Below are 20291 nucleotides of genomic sequence, written 5' to 3' on the forward strand. Positions count from 1 at the left end.
TGGACTGGGGCCTGTCCCGAGGCTCCTGGGCCTATCCCCTCATGCCGTGCCTGCACCGTGGCAGAGTGAGCAGGCCTCTGGCGCCTTTGCAGCTGGGCTGAGTCTGGGGGCAGCAGGGGAGGAGGATCCTGGCCTGGAGGAGGTCCAGTCCCCTGGAGAAACTGCATGCACTCCGCCTGCGGACACTTGGTGGGGACTAGGGATGCCTCTGAGTGCAGGGCACCTCCCTAGGCTGCCTGTCGTCCTGAACCAGTTCAGGGTTCTGGATGGTTCTGGCAGATTCTGTGATGCCTTCACTGCTGGCAGATGGCAAAGAGAAGAAGCCATTGTTTCTGAAGGGCCTGTCTGCCCTGGTGTCCCTGGAGGAGGAAGCTGTTGGCTCAGGGCACGTGGAGCCTCAGCATAGCTGGAGAGCACTGTGCCTGTCATGGTCCTGGGGTCACTGCAGGACCCGGGAGGGCATCTCACCTCTCCCAGTGGCTCTAGACGGTTGTTGCATTTTTCTGAGCCTGTTTTTCCTCTTCCCAGCAGTGCTGTAAAACCTGTCTCCAGTGGGGCACACTGGGAGAGGGGGTGGATGTACAGCCAGTGGGGCCACAGGGTCAGGCTTTCAGGACTCCTGCCCCCGACGTCAAAGCAGCAGGCTTGTAGGCTGTCCTTGCCCAGGCCTCTTGAACACTGGGATTCAGTCAGATGTCAGATACGAGGGTTAGTGAGGAGCCTGCCAGAGAGCTGTGAACATGGGAGATGTGAGCAGCCCCTTCCCGGCTGTCAGGGCCACGTGCTGCTTCCAGGTGACTCACAGCCTGACCCTTGCAGAACCCAGTAGAACAGTCACTTCCTCACCCTTGCCTTATGACGGGTGTTAGTTATTCTTCCTGCTTACATTTTCCCCCAGGAGACCCCGTGAGTGAAGACCATCTGAGGGGAGGCATCTGTTCCCAGAGGGCAGGTCCGAGGTTGCCCTGGCCACAGTGGACAGCCAGGATTTCAGTGGGCGGGTGTCAGGGATGGACTGAGGACATACCTAGGGGAGGTGGCAAGGCCTGGGTAACACTGGGAAAGGCAGGAAATCTGGTGGATGCAGGCCAGTTCTCAGTCCTGGCTGCCGGTTACATGGGCTGCTCTAAAACCGGACAGACCCTGGCCTCACTAGGGAGCTGCTAAATCAGAATATTTGGGGGGCTGGGTCTAGATAGGTGGTGTATTCTCGACGTTCCACAGAGGAAAATGCACACCTAGCAAGTTGTAGGGCTTCCTTTGGGGACACTAGATTGGGGGCTGAGACCTGCCTCTGCAAGCCCTGGAGAGAAACAGGAGGCTTTGGAGCAAGAGAATAGTATGATGCGAGCTGCCTTGTAAAAAATAAGCATGACAGCTGTGTGTAGGGGGACTGAGGGCTGGGGGGCACAGGGGCCTTAAGAAGGTGGAGCTCTTAGAATGTGGTGTCATTCCCTTACAGGTAGCGGGAGCCAGGTGGAGGCCTCACAGGAGGGATGGTGGTATGAACCATGGGTGTGAGGGAAGTGGGGGACATTGGGCAGAGGTGGGGGGAGGACAGGAAGAGGGTGCCCAGGGGGCCAAAGCCAGGCAGGACACAATGAGGAAGGCAATTAGTAGGGTTCGAGAAGGGTCCTGGTCAGAGAAAGGAGATGCTCAGGAATTAAGGGTGCAGGGTTCTGAAAAAAAAGAGCTTGAAGGAATTTGGAGTGGGGACGGAAGCGTCTTGGATTTAAATCATTTCAGACTCATTGAGCTGAGGTTAGTAGTAAAAGCTAATGTTGTGGTTGTGGGCTTTAGAAAGAAACTTCAATTTAGGAATAAATCACAGAGTAAACCATCATGGTTTAATGGAGATTGATGTTGGTCTAGGAAAACCTATTTGCCCCTGCACTGCTCATTTCTGTGGGATTCTGATTGGACCTTTCCCCACCTTGGTGTGGGCCACCATTGTGGGGATAGTGCCATTTTGTTGGTTGTTTGTAACATTATGTTTAACGTCCATGCCTTACAGTCCTCATTTGTGCAGTCTCATCTCTGGTGGTAGGGCTGTGTCTTACCCTCTCCCAGGGAAGTAGCTGTGGGGAGGAGGAGGTGCTGAGGGAGTAGTGGAGGGAGAGGAGTTGCTGAGGGAGTAGCTGGGGAAGGTGAAGTACTGAGGGAGTAGCTGAGAAAGGGGAGGTGCTGAGGGAGTAACTGAGGGAGGAGAGGTACTGAGGGAGTAGGGAGGGAGGGGAGGTGCTGAGGAAGTAGCTGAGGGGGTGGAGGTGCTGAGGGAGTGGAGGTGCTGAGGGAGTAGCTGAGGGAAGGGAGGTACTGAGGGAGTAGTGGAGGGAGGGGAGGTGCTGAGGGAGTAGTGGAGGGAGGGGAGGTGCTGAGGGAGTAGCTGAGGGAAGGGAGGTGCTGAGGGAATAGCTGAGGGAGGGGAGGTACTGAGGGAGTAGCTGAGGGAGGGGAGGTGCTGAGGGATTAGTGGAGGGAGGGTAGGCACTGAAGGAGTAGCTGAGGGAGGGGAGGTGCTGAGGTAATAGGCGGGGGAGGTGAAGTACTGAGGGAGTAGCAGAGGGAGGGGAGGTGCTAAGGAAGTATCTGAGGGATAGGAAGGGGCAGAGGCCTGTTCTAGGTCACACAGCTGGGATGTGTCAGCATGGGAATCTGAACCAGGCAAGCTGGCCTCACAGCCGGCACTGCAACTATCACAATATGCTTCCTCCATAGTTGGGGAAGAAATTAAGAAGCAATTAAGGTTTCTAATAGACTTGAAAGAAGCATAAAAAATGTTTGAGCTGGCCGGACACAGTGGCTCATGCCTATAATCCCAGCACTTTGAGAGGCCGAGGTGGACGGATCACTCAAGGTTGGGAGTTTGAGACCAGCCTGACCAACATGGAGAAATCCTGTCTGTACGAAAAATACAAAATTAGCCAGGCATGGTGGCACATGCCTGTAATCCCAACTACTTGGGAGGCTGAGACAGGAGAATCACTTGAACCCGGAAGGTGGAGGTTGCAGTGAGCCAAGATCACGCCATTGCACTCCAGCCTGGGCAACAAGAGTGAAACTCCATCTCAATTAAAAAAAAAAAAAAGTTTGAGCTAGGTGACTTGTATTTTATAGCAAAGATAGTATTACTTTGCAAAAATGACTTCAGCTCAACTAACTGAAAGTTTTAGAAGAGAGTCAAATGAAAATAAATCATGGAAATTATGTGTGATTATAATTCACACCTGTCAGCCTGATCAGTAGAAGCCCTGAGCCTCTGTTTAAGAAAGGCAAGAGAAGAACACATTGCTGACACATTGCTGACAGTCTCTAAAATGGTTATACAGGTTGTAACGACTATTAAAGTAAGATCCCAGCACTTGTGTCTTCTGTAGTAACTTTAAGAGATTTCATCAAAATGGAGATTTTCAAGAACAGCAGACAGACATGATGGAACCATGGAATCTCCCCGTGCCCATCTCCCAGTGCCCTCTATGTGGTGCCTAGACCTCTGTAACATCACTGTGAACATTCCAGACAGAAAAGATTCTTGGCCAGGTACTGCTGGTGGTTAAAGAAAAATGAATTGTAAGTGGAAAGTTGTAAAGGATCGGAATGTCCCACATTATGATATTTAATTATGGAATGTTGCACAGCCGTGACAGGCTGCTGAGGGCACCATGTAATAAATGGCACGGGGATGCACACGCATGGTGCTTGGGGCAGGGACACACAGGACCGGGACGTGACCCACACGGGCCCTCTCCCTCTACCAGCCGGTAGGCTCCAGCCTCTCTCTTGGACTTCAGGTCTCATCTTGCATGGCTGCCAGTCTGCCTGTCCCACTTCCCGTGTTACAGAGCCAGCAGGCCCCCCACCCCACCATCCTGTGCAGTTGCTGTGGCCTGCCCTCCCCAAGCCAGAAACCAGGGGCTGGGAGTCTACAGTCTTTATCTGACTCACACCTTCACCCCACGCCCTCCAGTAGTGACTGTTGAGTGAATGAGTCAGAGTTTCTTAGAATGAGGAATTCACCAAAATGCCAGAAAGACCAGAAATGTATGTCATGTCTGTCTGCTGTTCTTAAAAATTTCCATTTTGATGAAATCTTCCTCTTAGTAAAGTTAGTACAGAAGACACCCGAGCTGGGATCTTACTTTAACCAGCATTATAACCTGTATAACCTTTTTAGAGATTGTCAGGAATGTGTTCTCTTGCCTTTCTTGAATTTTTCAAGTTTTCTACAATTACTGTATTTTACTTTTGATATCAGATTTAAAATATTTTAGTTAGAAAACCACATGATTAAGGAAAGAATTCGAATAGTTCTAAAGAATCCAAATCGTGAAAAATGAAGCACACTCCTTTCGCAGATCAAATTCTCTCTATAGGCATTGCTGCCAGCAGGTTCTTGATTAAATTGTGATCTCTTGAATCATCCTTCTGATGAGCCTGTGTGCACACCCATTCACACACATGCACACACACACGGTCACACACCATGTGCCTGCACAGATGGAAACATACTACACACATTTTTGGGAACCTTACTTTTTACTGAACAATGCCCTTTCATACAATTGCAGCTTTATTCTTTTTAGCAGTTGCATAGTATTCCATCCTCTGGAATGTGCTATAATTTGTATAGAAAACGTCTATGCTGTATCTGTGTGTACCCATGTACATAGACGCACACACACTGGTGGACTTCTGGGTGTCTTTGGAGTTTACCTATTGAATAGCCTCATTCCAGTCATCTTGCACACATGGGGTGTATCCATACTGAGTTCTTGGTAGAGAACTGCTGGATCAGAGGTTCTGGATGTAGCTTCTTGGCAGGTGTTGCCCAGCAGGGCGCGGGAACGTGTCCTCTAGGCCCTCTCTGTGTACTTTGTAGCCAGCCTTTCTCATGGGTGCCCTGCTTAGCAGAGTGTAATGGTATTGTGTTGTAATATGCATGCCTACCCCATCGAGGTGTGTGCTGGAGTGCCAATTTCAGCGGAAGGTCCCCCATTGCTCTCTGCCCCCGGAACTCCCTTACCTGCTTCTGGGCCAGGATGAGGAGATTGAGCAGAAGGGGCTCACAGCCCCCTCCCCGTCCACAGCCACAGCAGCGCTGCCTGTCACAGTTTTCCTAAGCCCTGCTCCCAGGAGTCTATGTGGACCTGGGGGAGCCCCAATCCCCTGTGTGTGCAGGAGGAGGCTGGTGGAGCCCACAGTCCCTGGCAGTGGGGGTTGTTAGATGTGCTAACAGCTGCACCCTGCTTGTTATATCTCTCTGGGTCTTCTTAGCTAGGCAGGAATAACTGGCTTCATTTCACAGGTGGTAAGAATGATAGTTAATGCCTCCCAGTGCTTAAACAGCATCGGGCACCTAGGAAAGCACTAGGAAGCATTAACTATGGTTAGTCATGGATCCTCATAACCAAATGAGACAGGCAGTATTAGTATGCCCACTTTTTGGATAAGGAAACAGAGGCCCAGAGAGGCTCAGTAACTTCCCTCAGTAGCACACAACTTGGAGAAGCCAGCACTGGAACCCAGGTTCCTCTGATTGCAGAGCCCCTTGCTCTTGCTTCATCCCACTTGTCTTCTCTGTGTGCTGAAGAACACCAGGTCCCTGCTTAGGGAAGATGCCCAGAAGGCGAGGTCATGTTTGCAGGATGGAGGCCAGATGAAGGCGCTGCCTGTGGCTCTGTCCTTCTGCCATCAGCGACCACTAAATACCTGTTCGCAAGGCTGCACTAGAGGGGGTGCACCAGGAGAGGATGTGATGGCCATGAGAGGGAAATGCTTCTCTCTCTTCTAATTAATTTCATTGCTTTTGGTGAACAGGCCATTGGATTCTTTTTACCTGTGCTGTCAGGAGTGGGGAGGTATGAGTTAAAACAGCACGATGAGTAATTACATGAGAAATGTGGGTTTGCATTTTTAAGCCAGGTAACTCATAACTGTGGGGTTGCACGCTGAGAAAGAAGAAACAAACCCTGTACCTGTAGGGTGAAGGCAACGCGGGGTTGGGGCCTGGGCAATTCAGTAAGAAAGGAAGTGTGTTCCCACTCAGGAACCTTGGGGCTGGCAGCTGTTTTTGGAGGCTAGATATGAACCCCCAGCTGGGAGGCAGGACACGAGGATGCCGGTGTTCAGGTGGAGTTGTTGGAGGCGATTGAGATGAGAACCCAGACCTGCTGACATTTGTTGTTGGATGCCACAAAATTACCATGAATATGATAAGTGTCTTAAACCACAGGATGAGCAGTTCTGGGTCTTTATTAAAGTGACAAAGGCTTATTTCATTTCTAAAAAATAGAAGTTTTTCAGGTGTTTTTTTGTTTTTTTTGAGACGGAGTCTTTTTCTGTCACCCAGGCCAGAGTGCAATGGCGCAATCTTGGCTCACTCCAACCTCCACCTCCTGAGTTCAAGCGACTCTCCTGCCTCAGCCTCCCAAGTAGCTGGGATGACGGGTGTGCACCACCACACCCAGCTAATTTTTGTATTTTTTTTAAATAGAGATGGGGTTTTGCCTTGTTGGTCAAGCTGGTCTTGAAATCCTGACCTCAAGTGATCCACCCGCCTCAGCCTCCCAAAGTGTTGGGATTACAGGCGTGAGCCACAGCGCCTGGCCAGTTTTTCAGTTTTAAAATCCTTGATATTCACATTATTTACCTATGCCTCTTATTTATGTATGAATCTCTGCCTTTGTTGCCTTCAACTGTTTTGTGGCACAGTCTCCGGGCGGCCACTGTCCCCTCTCCCTCCCGTGTGACAGGAAAGCCTCGTGGAAACAAGTGATGTGGCACTTTGCAGGTGCCCACAGCAGCGTGGACTTTCCCTCTTTGCTTGTCCAGCAGTTGTGCCCAAATGCCCAGCCCTGCCCCAGGAGTTTCAACAGGAAATGTTGGTGTCAGGTCCTGGGTGGATGTGGCCTTTTCCAGGATTCTCATAGCTGCTCATGTGAACCTACTTTTGCTTATAAAATTGGCCATTAAGAGCCATCCACTGCTGGAGGGAAGACCCCAGTATCAGTCTCTGGAAGCTCCACTGTGGTGGGGCCTGATGAATCGTGATCATTTCTGATCACTGCCCTCGCGGTTCATTTGCTAACCTCAGGTGCCTACTCAGGGTTCAGAGGATGTGTCAGCCCCGAGGGGCGGGGGGACCGGATGTTGTGTGCCTGGATGGCCGTGTCTAAGGTTCTGCTCCCTGGGGAGGGGTGTGCAGGGCGTCTGTAGAGGAGGGAGCCGTCCAGTGAGGGGCCTGGGTGGGAGGGACGGGGGCTTTACACCTGCGTTTCCAGGGAGAGCCGCCTCCTTCCCAGCTGGCTTCAAAAAAAGAGCCGTGATCATATAAGCTTTGAAAGCAAAAGGCAAACGAAAAAGAAACCCTCCTCACCACAGAATATGCTGCAGTCTGAGGCTCCTGTATTAATAGAATCATGGAGGGATCAGCGTCGGCTCCTGAGCATCTGCAGTCCTGCACGTGGCTCTGGTTTTGCGATTCTGATTCTCTTGATCTAATTGGTGGTGCTGCTACTGCACCCCACGATCCCTGTCTTGAGGCTGATCTCCCACACTGCAAAGGAGTGACAGCCATGCTATGGAACCTTGCCACACCACGGTGGACATCGTTCTGTTTGGCTGAAAACCAGCCATCCAAAAATAAAGGAAGATGAACAGCTCTTTAGTTCTTGTAATTATGCTATATGTGTTTCTGCTTTTTCCTTCTTTGCCTCATGAAGATGAATTTTAAAGGATACATATCTGGAGCTAATAGACAATTAGTACTTTTTTGGTTCACAGACTCTGCTAACTGGAATGGCTTATTTTGCAAGGAAGTGCACCTGGTCGGGTCCTGGGGCTCATCTCTAGCACCGGGTGACGGGCTGGGCTGCCGTTCCCTTCTGTTCGTGGGTGGGCGGTTACACAGCCCCTCCCTCCTGTCTGCCCCAGCGCTGTCTTCCCCAGCACATACAAGCCAAGCTGATCCTGCGTCTGAGGAAGTCTAGAAGGTTTAAACTCACAATAATTTGTTTTCAGTGCCTTTCTAGGAGTGTTGCTGAGTTTAAGTGGATGCACAATTTAAGGGCTTAAATAGCCTTGTTTCCCATTATTTTCACAGCAAAGATTTCTGAAGACTTCTTTCTAGAAACGACTGGAAAGCTTCAAGAGGCATAAGATACAGGTAAAACCACTTTATTCATGATCTGTAATTTCATTTGAGCAGAGTTGATAATGTGTAGAGGCCTCAGTTGGATCTGGCAGGTGGTTGGTTGCTTGGTCCCTTGGTACCTGATATCCCGTGGGGCAAAGCTTCAGACTTGCCTGCCATCCCTTGGGCCCAGCATGGGGAGGTGGGTACTGGGCACCCACAGTGATGGTCTGTCTCTGTTCTTGCTCTGCCACTGCTTGTCCCGGCTCCCCCTATTCTTCCCTGCTCTCTCGGCCTCTCCTCCCGCTGGATCTTGGGCTTGTGGCAGCTCCGCGGCTGATGGCCCCTGATGCCTGCACCAGAAAGCTTACTTTCTTCTTTTGGAGCGTGCAGGGAGGTGGCTGGTAAGGTGTGGTGTAATAAGAGGGCTCTCTAGGTCACCCTCCTCAGATTGGGGCCATTTTGTGTTTAATCTTAATTTTGGTCCATTCCAAGCCATGCATTTTCAGTTTCAGAGGAGAAAGAAATAACCAGCTTAATTTGTAAAAACAAAAGTAAAACCCCATCTTTCCTTCATCATTTTCATATTACTCAAGTATCATGAATGGGCCCCCACAAGGTTTTTTATTCTGCTGGCTTTTAAAGAGTCCTGCTGCCAGCGTAGACTTTCATGGTTCCTATGCATGGGACCGTGATGAGAGCACATCTTGCCAATTAGATAGGGCTGCTTTAATTAGCACAGCAACACTGCCAGGGAGACAGCACTTTCTGTGCTTATTGGCTAGATATATTATCTGGTCCATTGGGGTGCGAGCTCTGTTTTCTTACATTTGTTAAATCACTTTATTTATTAGGAATTGGCACTTGTCTTACAAGTACTTTTTGCTAGTTTCTTTTTCCTCCCTTAAGTCATTTGTCTTTGAGTTTTGTTTTTTGTCGGTCTCTTCATAAAAAAATATTTTGGAATCTTTAGTTATAAGGTAATTGAAAGCAGGGACAATTTTATCCACTCTGTGCTGTATTAAGCAGTAAGAGAATTCCATTGTGAGAGCCCAGGAGGACTGGCTCCTTCTGTTATTTTTTACTTTGCTGTCACAAAAAGCATGAAGTATATATGGGGAAAGGAAGCCACTTCTCATTTTTTATGTAAATAAAAAAAGGTCAAAGGTATGGCAAGAAGTAGTCACCTAAACCAAGAAATGGATTAGCATGTGAAAAATTGCATTATGCACAGCTCCATACACTAACGTGGTGGGTTTCAATTTTTGGTCCTACTGACTTGAGGGTAGCATGGATGAAACATAGTCTCTTCATGAATTAAATTTTTTTACAGAAGCAGTATAGAAATGTGATTCATTTTTTAGAAAACCAAGAAAACTTGAGTTTCTGGCTGTTCTCCTCCTCCTCCTCCTCCTCCTTCTTATAAGCGACCGCTGTTAACAGTTGGCTGTCCGTCCACGTTCATGTGTGTGCATGTGTGTCTGGTATCTGTGTGTCCCTGTGTGTGGGAGTGTATGTTCTTGTGAGTCTGTGCCTGGTGTTTGTGCATGTCCATGTGTGTCCATGGCTGTGTGTGTGTGTATTGTGTGTAGACTGATGCATCCTCTGTTGACACAGGTGGGTCATGCCTCACGTGTTGTTGCTCTACACCTGTCTTTGGTGTGATGTGCTCACAGGCAGTTCGTGTAGACCAGCTTTAGTCTTTGTAATGGTGTTATCTTCCTCGGCTGACTGTTAACCAGCCCCTCATTGAGGAGCATCCCCTTTGGTTGCACATTTTACTGCCACGTCGCGTCAGGGTGGTCCTCCCACACGTCGCTTTGCACGCCTGTAGCTGTGCACACATAGTTTGCTGCCCAAGTCTTGCCAGGGGATCAGAGTGTGCAGACATCTGGATAGTTCAGAATTGCACCCAGAAGTCCTTTACCCCACACCTTCCCAGCACTGACTAGCAGCAGACTTTTAAATTTCAGCCTGTTTTGTGGACAATAATTATTTTATTTTAATTTACCTTTGGTTTGTGGAGTTAAGCACCCTTGGAATTATTTTGGAAGGTAGGACAGTTTTATAAGAGGTGGAAAATTAAGAATACAAATAAAGTCCACTTACAGCAAAACTTTTCTATATAATGTCTTTTATGTAATTTTGCCCTCCCTGCAGATCAAGCTCTGGGGGACCAAAGCACCAGTTTTAGTGTCATATCAGAGGCTCTACCAGTGTAAATGGTGACCTTTGGCATTCTGGAAGCATCTCTGCCGGCTGGGTTCTATCTGGTGCTGAGCGCTGCTGGGTGCCAGCAGCCCCTGAATTGTCACGGTTTCAGTCAGCTCAGGCTGCTCAAACAAAATGTCACAGACTGGGTGACATAAAAACAGACATTTATTTATCCATTCCGGAGGCTGGGAAGTCGAAGATCAAGGCGCTGGCAGATTTGGTGTCTGGTGAAGGCCCTCCTCCTGGTTCATAGACAGCGTCTTCTCACGTGGTTGAGGGGTGAGGGAGCTCTCTGGGACTCCTTTTATAGGGGCACTACTTCCATTCATGAAGACTCTGCCCTCCTGACCCAGTCACCTCCCAAAGGCTCCCTCTCCAGAAAACATCACATTGGTGGTTAGGATTTCAGCATCTGAATTTGGGGGTAATCCAGACATTCAGACCATAGTATCACCTTTGAAAGACATGATACCAGGCATCCCTTTAGGGCCGCAGGGTTAACACAGTCCTCCCTGAGGGGCTGGCCAGCCACTTCCCAGAACAACCCCACACTGTGCCCGGGAGCCAGTGTCCAGTAGGGAGACCGTTGGCCCCCCTTGGAGGTGGCAGCAGGTCAACATTAGGCCAGTGGAAGATGATTATTTTTGCTAGCACTAACCTGCTTGGGCCCAAGGATGCATGCACACACCACACACCCTCCAGAAAAGACAGTATTGTCTGTATCCAAGTCTGAAGAGTAGAGTGATGTCACACAAATGGCATGACAATCTGCATCTCTGCCATGCTGGCTGCTGCTTAGAGGGGTCCCTACTCTTCCTCTGAAGGGCCCTGTTCCTGCTGCCACTCTGCGTGCGTCCTCATAGCGCTTGTCCTGCCGGCATTGCTGATAAATGGATGCGTGTGTTCCTCATTCCCACCGCCCTCTGTCTCTCCCTGGGTTTCCCATTCTGTACATGCCGCACCCAGGGGTTTGGGAAGTGGGTGAGGGTTAGAGCATGTCTGAGATGTCCTGGCTGTGGCTCGCTTGCCCCTGCAGGGATGTGGCTTGAGGGTGAAGTAGACCGGTCCTGGCAGCTGCCCTGCTGGGTGAGTCCAGCCCAACACAGGTCCAGGGCTAGGCATGTCCCTGCAGAGCTGGGGCACTGGTCTCCAGGGATCCATTTTAATTCTAGGAAAACTGAAGTTGGAACAATAAGCTGTTTATTATGCTTGTGACCTAGACAGCTCCTGAAACCCATTCCTGATTCCTGATGGGATAAGGCCATTTTATCCTCAGTTTGCAAGGCAGTGACATCAGCACCCTAACTGGAGGTGGGAGAGGGGTTTCTGGGGGCAGAGGACATCCCAGGGTGGGGATACTAGATGGCCAGGCACTGGCAGGGCATGGTTGGTGAGGGCTGCGGTGTCTTCTGTTTCCCAGCACCTGGCTGCCTGCTTCCAGCTGGGAGGGAAGATGTGGTGAGTGCGTGTCCTCCACTGTCCTGGTTGCAGGGCCTGGAGAGACTCTAAGCTTTACCTGCCCCATCTGGGCAAACCCCTGAGATAAGAAATAAGCCAGAACATGCTCCCCCAGGCAGTGGTTTGCAGTGAGGTCAGGGGTCCAGGTAATGACTGCCTATGTTAGATTGGCCAGTCCACAGCTGTCACCAGAGATCCCCTTTCAGTTTCCCTGGGATGCCAGCCAGGGCATTTTAATGCCAGTGTTGCATCCAGTTGCTGGCAGAAGCACTGACACCTTCCATGTGGTAGTGACTGGTGTCCCCTCTGTAATCTACCCTAGCTACCAGACAGCTGATCCCAGGAAGGAGCCGAGACATGGGTGGCTGGACAGTCCCCAGATGGCATTTTGGTTCACGGTTCCTGCCTTACAGGACACTTGCCAGCAGTCACTATTCACATCCAAGATGCAACACTAGATCAGAATGTATGTTCTGCAACAGAGTGACACATGCACAGATGCACATATACACACATGCACACACAGATGCACACATACATGCCTGCATACACATACACGCCTGCATACACATACACAGATGCGCACACAGATGCATGCACGTATGTGCGCATATAGCTGTGCACACATACATGTATATGCATACACAGATACATATGTATGGATATATATACACAGACAGACATGCACAGGTACACACATACATTATGCACACACATACACAGATGCCCATGCATACACATATGTATACACATGCAGAGATCCAAGCAGATGCACATGCGCACACACAGGTGTACATATGTATGCACACAGACATACACATGCATGTGCAGACATGCAGACATACACATGTACACAACACACCTGTACAGATGTGTACAAATGTACAAACATGGATAGGTGCACATATCTATGCGGGTTCACGTGCACACATACAGAAATACAGATGCACATGCGTGCACATACACAGATGCATACACACAGATGTACATGCATCCACATATATATACATACACGCAGACATGTATGCACAGTGGTTGCTGGGTACTCCCGTTTTCTCTGCTGTGACCTCCTGCCTTGATTTGAAGACCCCTGGGGGTGGGAGAGCTGCCTTCTGACAAGTACTGACAGGCAAAAGAGTATGGGGCTCAGAGCCCCCTCCGAGTTCCATTCTGCTGACATTTAAAGTGGGCTCGTGCACCCTCATGAACAGCCTCAATTACGTGTAAGTAATGAGAGTGACATTTCATAACCCTGTCTTTCTAATGGGCTCCTGTGTCAAGTCATTCTTTCTGAATGCAAAGGGCAGCAATTTCACACTGTCAGGGCAAAATGCACATGCATACAGCTCAGCTCCCAGCGGGATACCTTTGCTTCTCAGAAATGGCAAAGAAAGCCAGCAAAATGGGCTTTTTCTCCTTTTGTTTTAATTTAACTATTTAGAGTGAGGTCCTTAATGTAACGCCCATCAATGATTATGGAGCCACTGTTGTGAAAGAACTCGTGGGGCTGGCAGATCTGTGTGAGTGTGGTGTGTGCTTTGCTTAAAGCAACTTTAAAATTATATGAAACAATGCATTCTTGTTGAAAAAGGAAAAAAAAACCCTCCAATGTCACAAAGAAAATGTGCGGCCCCTCGCCCTCCCTGGGCGGAGCAGTGTGTGGCATGGGTCTTCTGTCCTGACCTTTGGCTACTCATGTGGACTGTTTTAAAGGCCATTTGAGAAAAGCAGCAGGGCCTGATTTATGCCGTCGAGAATCTGGTGTCTGCTGATGAGATGAATACACTGCAGACCTGGATATAAATCCGTGCCAGGAAGCCTGGTGGTCAATCATTGTTCTCATGGCAGGGCCTGGAAGCCAGGTGGGGATGCCCGTGCCCTGCTGAGCTCTACATGGCAGTGTCTGGATTGGTCCAAGGTAAAAACAATTAAGAAAAAGGTTTCTTTTCAACATAACCAGTTTGAGTAACTGCATAAACAGCACCAGTCCTGACAGTCCTTTGTAACCATTTAAAGCCACCCAGGAGAACCTGCTGGCTTCCACCTGGGCACCTGCTGACACTCCTGGAAATACCTTATCTCAGCCACATTCGTTCGGGGATGGCTTTGCCATCCCTGGGTTTGGTTGTGGATACTATTACAAGATTTGTTTTAAATCTCTCTTCACTGGCGATTTTGTTTTGTGGAACTTTCCACTCTTGGCGCCTTACCTTTGTCCTCTCCAGGTCTGGCCCGAGTCTTCTCACTGGGATGTTTGTGTTTCTCCTGTTCTGCCTCAACTAAGTCAGGGAGGCATTTTCAGGTCCTTAGGCCAAGTGCTATGAAAACAATACCACAGAGGGGGATGGAGTGTGGGGGTCAGGGGAGGCAAAGAGTGACTGTGGGATGGAGCCAGCCACCAGCAGCTCCTGGGGGGAGAACAGTCTAGAAGAGGGAGCAACAAGTGCCAAGGCTGTGAGGCAGCCTGGGAGGGGTGGGGTGCATCAGAGGGAGGGGGCAGGAGTGGAGTGGAAGAGGCTGGCCACATTAGGAGCTGCCATTCTGCATTAAATCCTGTGCCACTGCCCAGCGCTTCGGCTTTGCGATGAACAATCCTATTTTTACAGCGTGTTTGAGCCCCCAAATGTGGCTGTCCTTGGGACCCAGGCTCTGCACAGAGGCAGCTCACTCTTCCTGTTCTTGGGAGCCTCCCTTCAGGGGTTGGTGTCTTCTGCTTCTGGATCCACTGGGCTGCTTTCCCCAGGCTGTGAGGAACCAGAACATGGATGTCTTTTTAAGGTTAATTCATTTTATGAAAGTAATTAATGCAGGTAATTTTAAAGTGAAATAGTTCTTATTTAACTTGAGAGAGGAAGCAGCACTTGCTTGTATTGTCCCTTTGTCCCTTCCCTGCTGCCCTGAGACAGTGAGTTTCAACTATTTTCACCATTTTGGTATTTTCCTTCAAACTAGATACGCCTACATTTCCTGACTTTTCCATCTTAGATGTTGTATTATGATGGAAGACAGGATTGTGTTCTCCGACTCTTGTCCCCTCCCCTTCCCTCTCTTTCTTCCCCCAGACCCCCAGTGGAGTTAGTTGTAATTTTTGTCATGGGGGTTGAGCAGCTGGGCAGTGATAAGTACACTCTGGTTACATTTCTATTCATGGGTCACTCTTGCTTCCCCTAGGGTTAATAACTTCATTTTCTAATCTGTGTGTCTGTTCTAATTCATCTTCCGATTCTGCCAGAGCCTTAAAATGCATTTCTGAGAACAAAGCCACAGATGCAATCAGTAATCCACTGTGCCTTCTCCTGCCCCGCCCCGTTGGAGCCTCTGCCTGCTCCCCAGCTCCCCGCTCTCTCTGCCTCTCCTCCACTCACTTCCTAAGAAAGAAGACCTGGGAAGCAGCTCCCTTGTTTTGGTGGAGCAAATCCTGCAGTAGCTTTCTGAGAAAGAAGCTGAGGGAGGTAAAACATTTGAGAACTTGTAGGTTTGAAGCAATGTTCTGTACTGCACGCATACTGATTGATAATTTGACTAGATGGGGAATTCTAGGTATGAAGTCATCTTCCCTGGGATTCAAAGGCGTTGCTCTGCTGCCTCCAGTGGGGCACTCAGAGGTAATTTCTTTGTGGCCTGTTTCTTTCTGGAAGCCTCATGTAACCCTCATTTCAGGATGATGTGTCTGGTGTGGGCGGGTTCCTTTCATTCACTGTGCTCCTAGGCGCTGTTATTCCAAAAGCTCAGGTCCTTCTGTTCTAGTTATTTTCTTTTTATTACTGCTTTAATAATTCCTCATTTTTTTCCCGGAGCTCCTGCCAGTTCCGTGTGGGACTCCTGAATGGATCATCTAGTCGTCTGTTCCCCCTTTTTTCATCTCTGCTACATGTGTAACTTCTAGGAAACCTCTTTAGTTTACTTTCCAGCCTTTCATTTCTTTCATCACATTTTACTTTTAAGCTTGCTTCCATTTTCCAGGTTGTGTTTCTTTGTGACTTTTTCCAGGCCCTGGCTCAACTCTGGTCTGAAATTCAAATCAGTCAGCTCTGGTGGTGTGTGACAGGGTTGGTGGTAAACACAGCCAGTGTTAAAAATTAAATATGTGGACTTAAAATGAAACAAATTATATTTAAAAAGGTAAAATACTCAGAACTCATTCCTTTCTAGTATCGTGTGTGGTTGCAGTTACTTGCCTCTTGTATCTGACGTGGCAGTGCCGTGTGCTGGGTGCTGCTGTGCACCTCTCCCCAGTTCAGCGGCATCATTCTGGGAGCTCGAAAGCAGCATTTACACCACAGAAATCAGCGTGTGCTGCAAGCTGGGCACCCCCCACCTTACCCCCACTGCCCACCCCGTGGAGAGCCAGTTACAGCTTGCCAGCACACCATTGGTTACTGCTCACCTATTAATAGATTCCAAAGTCACCTCCATCCTCCATTTTTATCCTTAAAGTTCATATCCTTTGAGAGTCATTTCATTGGGTTTCCAGAGAGAGTGGAGATAAATCTCTGTGTTCTCCCATCTCCTGACTCTGGACTCTTAGCCTGGCCTGACCCCAGCATGCTTATTGGGATACGCAGAGGACTGACTGCAGTCGGGGGATCTAGATAGCAATTAGATCCCATGCAAACCATATCTCTCCCACAGTGACCCAGCATTTTTGGTATTTGACCCGAAATGAACTGGGCCCTGTGGGCCTTGCGTCTCTGCTCCTAGCCCTCCGGTGTGGGCACTCACTTCCTTAACGTGTCCAGGCCATGAACCCTCACAGAGGCTTCTTTTGTGACTGGCAAGGAACTCCTAGGCCTGTTCCTTGTTGTTACTGATTTTAATAGACTTTATTTTTTAGATCAGTTTTAGGTTCATAGAAAAATTGAGAAGGTGGTACAGAGATTTACCATACGCTCCTTCCCCACACATGCACAGCCCCCTCATTTTCAGAATCCCCCCCAGAGTGGTGCCTTTGCTACAGTCGGTGAACCCACATAGGTACCTTATCACCCGACATCTGTATCTGGACATTAGGATTGCCAGTTGGTGTTGTACATTCTGTAGGCTTGGACAAATGCATACTGACATGTGTCTACTGTGGTAGTATCCCTGCCAGCGTAGTTTCCCTGCCCTAAAAACCCTCTCTCTTCCCAACCCCTGGGAACCACTGATCTTTTCACTGTCTTAATGGTTTTGCCTTTCTCAGAATGTCCTATAGTTGGGATCATGCAGTATGTACTTTTACAGATTGGCTTCTTTCTCTTTAATGATAAGCTTTAAAGTTCCTCTCTGTCTTTTCATGGCCTAATGGCTCATTTATTTTTAATGCTGAGTAACGTTCCCCTGTCTGGATGTAGCGGTTTGTATACCCACTCGCCTGCCCCTGGGCTGTCCCCACTGCTGGCTTCCTGTGTGGTTGGCACGCCTTACATCTGCAGGCTCCGCATCCGTCTTCAGAGCGCCTTCTCCCATCCCATGGCAGCTCATTGCTGTTTCTTTTGTGCGTATGGACCTTTGCCCAGCTGGGGGACATGCCACGAGGGGGGTTGTTTCTGCTTTATCCTTGCTGTGCACAGCTTGGCACTGGCTGTGACCTGGGGCTGGGTGTGGCTTGGAGGAGCCAATGTCAGTTCATTGGGTTTCACTGGGCTGGGACTGCAGCACATGGACCAGGCCACTGGTGTCCTTGCTGCATGCATGACAAGAACCCTCTCCAAGGCCCTGCCTGCCGCAGGCCTGCCTCCTCCTCCTCCTCCTCCTCTGGTGGCGCGGGAGCCAGTGTGAAGTCTCTCACAGTGCGAGTGTGCAGTCCTCTTCTGCTTTAAGGGATGGGGCAGCCTGGCCACGTTGTCACTTCTGGCTCTCACTGGCTGTATGACGTTTGTCACATGGAACGGGAGAAAGGACGCATCCTTAAAATGCCAGGGGATCATTGCTCCAAAAGGAGGGGTAGATGGTTTTTAATGGGAGCTTTTCTCTTGAGGGACTGTGGACAGCTTGTCACCACTGTTACCATCCTTTCTCATGTCTGTCATCACATGCAATGAGGACTGAGAAGAGCAAGGGCAGCAGGACCCTGGAGGGGCATGGGATGTTTCTGTGTGCCAGGTCCTGGGCTGGTTGCTTTCACTCAGCCCCACTCCAGGGTGTGGGTTCTGTGGGGCCAGGGCTGGTTTGTTCCAGGCTTAGCAGGAGCTCCATTCGTATTTGTCAGAGCAATAAACATTATTATTATCAGATGCTAATTGATTAGTTATATATTAATATGATTTAGCAGATAATTCTCACAACTTTGTAGGCCAAGTAGGTCTACTTCTGTTTTGCAAACAAAAAGTGACACCATTATGGCAAGGAACTGCAAATGTGCCTGGAATTCAGAAGATCTGAACCTATAATTTATTGAGTCTTCTTCATTGGGAGCCTATGTAGAAACCATTACTGGTTTGGGAGCTCAAAGTGGAGCAGCTTTTGGGAGCCACTCCTAATTACCGATCAGTTATACAGAGGAAAAGCCTCTCAGATGAATGAGACTGTGCAGTGGGATTTAGACCGGCAACTTCAGAACAGACACATCTGGAAATGTTCTAAATGGTGTTGACAGGCAGGAGAGACAGCCGTTACACAGCCTTGCAGAGGGGCCGAGCCCTGTGTGTTCAGGTGTAGCCAGGACAGTGCAGTGGAGGGAGTGTGGATGAGGAGCAGTTGGATGGAGGTAGAGTAGGATTGTCCATGGCCTTGCTGGCCATGATGAAAATGTGGGCCTTATTCTGAGTGATGAGAAGGTGTTGAAACATTTCACATGGGGAAAGGATATGATCTGGATTTATGATAAGAGCATGACTTTGGCCACTGCTACTTTGTGGCAGTGGACTGGAGGGAGGTTGTGTCAGTTTGGAATGGTATTTGTTGGTAACAAAAATCTGCAAGCAAGTAATTTAAAGATTTTAACAATTTTATTAGCAAATCTGCATAGACTTGCTAATAAATAGCAGAAAGCAAGTGCAAAGTCTCCATTATGTTATCAGGGTCTCATAGGCTCTTGTGGGTTTCACTTGGCCATTCTTAGAATGAGGCTTTTATCTTCATGTTCACAGCATGGCTGCCAGAGCTCCAGCCATCACATTCTAGTTCCAGGCAGCAGCAGGAAGAAGGACTGAGGGAATTGCTAGCTGAATCAGCCTCTTTTAAAGAGCTTTCCTGTAATTGCCATCTAATAAATTCCACATACAGTTTTTTTGGCCAGAACTCTCACCAGAGAAGCTGGGAGATATAGTGAGCTGGGCACACTGCCAACCCAAGTAACCTCGGGATTCTGTTAGCAAGGGTTCAGGAACATGGATGCTGGGGCAGGAAGCCAGTGATCTCTACCACGGAAGCAAGAGTGGAAGCGAGGTAAGGAAGTAAGAGGCCAGGATGAGAGGTGAGCATTGCCCAGATGAGTGATGGTGGTGGAGATGGACAGAAGGAGACAAGCCCCAGATGCGTTTGAGGCTGAGCAGCAGCACCATCTATGGATTGGGGGTGGGAGTGGGGTTAGAGGTAGATGGGGTCGGCCCCTGACTGCTGGTGCTTTTTTTTAGGTGGGGACACGGACTGTAGGAATTGGCTGGAAGCAGAGTGAAGTTCCGTTTCGGCTGTGTCTGGCTGGGTGTGGAAGGCGGCATGTGGAGGTGGTGGGGAGGAGTGGGGTTCTGGAGTCTGGAGCTCAGGGGTGTGGTTGTTCCATGACCCTCACAGGACTCCTGGATAGAAGGGGGAGCAAGGGACTCAGGGATCCCAGGTTGCTGTTTTGAGTGAACTGTTTACAGAAGTGTAATGTGAAAGTGCCCAATCACTGGGTGCCCAGCTCAGGACATTCTCATAGAGTGAACCCAGGGGTGCAGCTGGCCCCAGATCAAGGTCCTAGACCCCCTTGGGCCAGTCCTGTGGCGGGCTAGGCTGTGGGGCCCAGCAAAGGTACACCAGGACAGTAGCCATGCAGTCATCAGAGAATGTTGGAGATATGAGAGATGGGGCCAGGAGGCCTGTGCACGCCTCTCCCACCACCAGCCCCAAAATTTCACTAAGCAGCATTAAGCCTGTTCTTTTACTAAGGGCTACTTCCTACTGGGCAAATCAGAGTGAGTTACCACCGTTTCTGTGGTACACAGACTTCTTCAAGTGAGACTGGAAGAGCTAGCAGGGTCCCATTTGGGGCAGGAGGTCAGACACTCCTGCGTGGTGAGGCCTCACGTGTGTGTGTTTGTACAGGTGTACATCTGTGCATGTGTGTGCGCATATGTGTGCGCATATGTTGTGTGTGTGCATGCATGCGCACTCACATGTGCATCTTAGCTCTCTCTGCAGCCTCTGGTTTTTCTGGCTGTTTCCTCGCTGAGCGTTACAAAGGCAGAGTCTCTAAGGGAAACTGAAACCCGAGTTCTCTTCCTTCATTTTCATCTCATTACCAGCTGGACACAGCAGCCACACAGGAAGGAAGCTGGGCAGCCAGCCAGCCATGTGTGTCTGCCGG

General features: G+C 49.3%; 1 protein-coding gene across 18 annotated transcripts in view; it reads left to right on the top strand.

Annotated features, from left to right (window-relative positions):
• Positions 1 to 20291, top strand: part of SEMA4D (semaphorin 4D) — a 119121-nt gene that overhangs the window by 70458 nt on the left and 28372 nt on the right. For 14 of the 18 annotated variants that reach the window (XM_054520177.2, XM_024252005.3, XM_024252004.3 and 11 more), the window contains one exon: positions 8102 to 8164. The exons of the other annotated variants lie outside the window; for them this stretch is intronic. The gene's annotated coding sequence lies outside the window, so the exon portion shown is untranslated. The remainder of the gene's footprint in view (positions 1 to 8101; positions 8165 to 20291) is intronic. 18 annotated transcript variants of the gene reach the window in all.

This window comes from Pongo abelii, chromosome 13 (genome assembly GCF_028885655.2).
Source record: "Pongo abelii isolate AG06213 chromosome 13, NHGRI_mPonAbe1-v2.0_pri, whole genome shotgun sequence".
Lineage (NCBI taxonomy): Eukaryota > Metazoa > Chordata > Mammalia > Primates > Hominidae > Pongo > Pongo abelii.